General features: G+C 39.3%; 1 pseudogene; it reads left to right on the forward strand.

Moving 5' to 3' along the window:
• Positions 1–3,927: 3,927 nt before the first annotated feature.
• Positions 3,928–4,030, forward strand: LOC114113379 (small nucleolar RNA SNORA70; annotated as a pseudogene).
• Positions 4,031–4,745: the final 715 nt, after the last annotated feature.

Here is a 4,745-nt window from a genome sequence, read left to right on the forward strand (position 1 = left end):
TAGAGGAAAACAATAGAATGGGAAACACTAGAGATCTCTTCAAGAAAATTGGAGATACCAAGAGAACATTGCATGCAAAGATGGGCGTGATAAAGTACACAAACCACAAAGATCTGACAGAGGAGAAGAGAGTAAGAAGAGGTGGCAGGAAGACACAGAAGAAATGTACAAAAAAGAAATTAATGACCCAGATAACCACAATGATGTGGTCACTCTCCTAGAACCAGACATTCTAGAATGTGAAGTCAAGTGGGCTTTAGGGAGCATTACAATGAACAAATAAAGTGGAGATGATGGAATTCCAACTGAACTATTTCGAATCCTAAAAGATGATGCTGTTAAAGGGCTGCACTCAATATATCAGCAAATTGGAAAACTGAGCAGTAGCCACAGGAAAAAAGTTCAATTTTTTTTCCAATCTCAAAGAAGGGCAACGCCAAAAACTGTTCAACCTACCGTAAAATTGCGCTCATTTCACATGCTAGCTAGGTAGTGCTCAAAATCCTTCAAGCTAAGCTTCAACAATATGTGAACCAAGAAATTCCAGATGTACAAGCTGGATTTAGAAAAGGCAGAGGAACTGGAGATCAAATTGCCAACATCCAGTGGATCATAGAAAAAGAAAGGCAATTCTAAAACAAACAAACAAAAAATCTACTTCTGCTTCATTGACTATGCTAAAACCTTTGACTGTGGATCACAACAAACTGGAAAATGCTTAAAGATATAGGAATACCAGACCACTTTACCTGTCTCCTGAGAAATCTGTATTCAGGTACAGAAGCAACAGTTAGAACCAGACATGGAGTAACTGATTGGTTGAAAATTGGGAAAGGAGTATGACAAGGCTGTATATTGTTCCCCTGCTAATTTAACTTATATGCAGAGTACATCATGTGAAATGCCTGGCTGGATGAACACAAGTTGGAATCAAGACTGCCAGGAGAAATATCAACAACCTCAGATATGCAAATGACACCAATCTTATGGCAGAAAGCAAAGAACTAAAGAGCTTCTTGATGAGAGTGAAAGAGGAGTGAAAAAGCTGGCTTAAAACTTAACATTCAAAAAACTAAGATTATGGCATCTAGTCCCATGACTTTATGGCAAATAGGTGGGGAAAAAGTGGAAACAGTGACAGATTTTATTTTCTCAGGCTCCAAAATTACTGCAGATGGTGACCGCAGCCATGAAATCAAAAGAGGCTTGTTCCTTGGAAGGAAAGCTATGACAAACCAAGACATTATATAAAAAATCAGAGATATCACTTTGCCTACAAAGGTCCATACAGTGAAAGCTTTGGCTTTTCTAAGAGTTATGTAAGGATGTGAGAGTCGGACCATAACGAAGAATGAGCACTAAGGCTTTGCAACTGTGGTGTTGGAGAAGACTCTTGAGAGAGTCCCTTGGACAGCAAGGAGAGCAAACCAGTCAACCCTAAAAGAAACCAGCACTGAATATTCATTGGAAGGGCTGATGCTGAAGCTGAAGCTCCAGTACTTTGGCCACCTGATGTGAAGAGCCAACTCATTGAAAAAGGCCCTGATGTTGGGAAAGACAGAGCAAGAGAAGGGGGCAACAGAGGATAAGCTGGTTGGATGGCATCACTGACTCAATGGACATGAGTTTGAGCAAACTCAGAGGCATAGTGAATGACAGGGAAGCCTGGCATGTTGCATTGAATGGGGTCACAAAGATTTGGACGTGACTTAGCAACTGAACAAGAGCAACAACAACATTCTATTGTTTCTATGATTCTTCCACATCTTCTTTCTCATTTGTTGATGAGTACTCAGGTTGCTTCTAAAAATGGGCTATTGTAATGTTGCTATGAACACTGGAGTGCGTGCAATATTTTCCAATTAGGGTTTTCATTTTCTTCAGATATATACCCAGCAGTGGAATTTCTCTGTCATTGCTGTAGTTCTTTTAGTTTTTGAGGAACCTCCATAATGTTTTGTGTCTGCACCACATAGTGGCTGCACCAGTTCACAATACCATCAGTGTACGAGGGTCTCCTTTTCTCCACGTCCTCGCCAACATTGCTATATGTAGACTTTTTGATGTTAGTCATCATTTTGACACTGTAGCTTTGATTTTACATTTCTCTGATGATTGTTGTTGTTTAGTCACTCAATCGTGTCTGACTCTTTGTGAAAGTTTTATTTATCACTCGTAAGTGAAAGTAACTGAAAGTCATCTTCAAGAGTGAAAGGCTTCAGAAAACACTTAATACATATACTCTTACTTTAAATATTGCTCAAAGAATGCTGCAACATTCTTTGAATGCTCCCCATTCAAGAATGGGGAGGCGATAATATTTTCTTCAAATACTAGTGGACAATGAAATTAAAAAATCCACAATTTAGACTAGAAAGTTAATGCATATGAGGCATAACACGAATGTCAACAGTGTGTCTAAAAATAGAAAACTATTGATGTATTGTAAAAAAACAGCAATCTTTATTTTAAATCCTAAACATTATCAGTTAAAATGAGAAAGAAAAAGTCTAGAGAGGAAAGAAAAGTATATCAAATGTGTAATCTTTCAGAGAGGAAAGTAAGAGCTCTTATTTTGGCTTTCACACTTTTTAGAGATAAAATTTACATAACTTGAAATTATCCATATTAAAGCAACAATTTAGTAGCAGTTAGTACATTCACAGTATTGTGCAGCTACCACCTCCTAGTTCCAAAGCATCTTCATCATCTCAAAAGGGGAATGGGAGCAATTGATTAATGGCTATAAAGTTTCCTATGTGTATGGAGTTGCCTATTCGGGATATTTCACATAAATGGAATAATACACACTTTAACTTTTGAAGTTTGTTTTGAAATTTGAGATATAAAAGATGTACCTGAAACAGTATGATTTATAAATTAACAATGAAGAGACGGGCCGAAATGTTCTAGGCAGAGAAATTCTGTTTGGTTCTCTTAAGCTACCAAATTCCCTAGGGAACATTTGCTAGACTACCAGGGAACCATCATCTGTTAAGTAGTTTTATTTGAGGAAGCTTTAAAATAATAGGAAGAATTAAAATTAGCCTCTCAATTCTATGTCTACCTGATGTCCAAAAACCTGGACAGACTAAAAAAATTCTGATAATTACTTCATGGAAAATTATGGCACCACTCAAGTCAAGGTTTATGCAAAAGAACAGAATCAGATATGACTAAAAGAATTTCTTGGTCTTGGATGTCTGGTTAAGAAAACTGCCTAACAAGTGATATCAAAAGTATCCAGGTTCCTGTCTGTTTCATATGCTAAACAAATAGGTTCAGGCATCTTCCCTTCTCTTTGAGTGTTTATAGTGTTTCTGTGATCTAATGTAAACAATCACAATAATTTGTATTCATAGAAAACCTTTTATTCATGAAATTTCAAGTGCTTTAGTAGAACAAGCAATACCAGGTCCCTGAAGTCCCAATTACATTGGAGGTTTGCAGTTTTCCAGGGGCGCTGAGCCTATTCAGATACCATTCTGCCTCCATCCTTTTTTTTTTTTTCTCTCATATTAGAAAATATGCTATAGGACCATGGACCACATATTTGCTTCTAAGTCTTTTTCTACAAAGGAAATGTCCACAGGGGGTCACCTCTTGTTTGAAGCCTTTTCTTATCTTTCCTCCCTCCCCTGCCCCCACATGACTCAGCACTGGCAACAGAATTAATTACTTTTTGCATTTCAATCTCCGTTTTGGGCTTCCTTGGTGGCTCAGACAGTAAATAATCTGCCTGCTGTGCAGGAGACCCAGGTTCACTGTTTAAACCTCTACCATGGTTTAATAAGGTCTATGCGCTTCATGATATAAGAAGTCCTAGATGTGAATTCTAGCTCCTTCCACTAACTAGTTGTGTACATTTGGGTCTCAGTGTGTTCATCTCTTAATTGGACACAACAACCAAAATGATCAGAAAGAATTTTTATGCAAATTAGAGCAGATAAGCTGCAAACAGCAGCCTCCTAGGTAAGTATATGTAGCCTGTTGCCTGTACAGGTTGCCCTAAGGGACCTTGGAAACAGTCCTTTGTAGTGAACATTCATGATTGGCATGCTGTCCTCAGTCTAGGCTCCAGACAGGTATGCAAGGTACCTTTTGGAGAGTCCCAGGGCACAGTGGCCAGGGTCTACATTGGCCAAGTCATAACATCCATTTGCACCAAACTGCAGAACAAGGAGCATGTGATTGAGGCCCTCTGCAAGGCCAAGTTCCCTGGTCACCAGAAGATGCACATCTCCAAGAAGTGGAGATTTACTAAGTTTAAGGTGGATGAGTTTGAAAACATGGTTGCAGAAAACTGACTCATCCCAGATGGCTGTAGGGTCAAATACATCCTTAACTGTGGTCCTCTGAACAAATAGTGAGCCCTGAACTCATAAGGGCCTTACCCTCCTTACTCACACCCACCAATAAATCCTACTTTCCTGTCAAAAACAAAAAAAAGAAACAGTGCAGATAAAGAACTTAAGACAAACCTGTTAGGGGAAGCACACAGATTGAAACTGCCCACCCTAGCCAGGCATCATAGTAACCATTTGCATGAGTTGTTTTATGACAGGAGATCCTGGTAAGGAATACGGAACTAATAAGCCACCACCAGCTGGAAGAGTTCGGGAAAGGTCTAAAGGAGACACCGCGTGTCCATCCACTTCCCAGAACCCCTCTCGCTAGTGTCCATCTTGGCTGAGCCATGTGCGCGCCACCAGGAAAGACTGAATTAGAGTGATTGGCCAAAGACC

The sequence above is a fragment of the Ovis aries genome, chromosome 2 (assembly GCF_016772045.2).
Source record: "Ovis aries strain OAR_USU_Benz2616 breed Rambouillet chromosome 2, ARS-UI_Ramb_v3.0, whole genome shotgun sequence".
Taxonomy (NCBI): domain Eukaryota; kingdom Metazoa; phylum Chordata; class Mammalia; order Artiodactyla; family Bovidae; genus Ovis; species Ovis aries.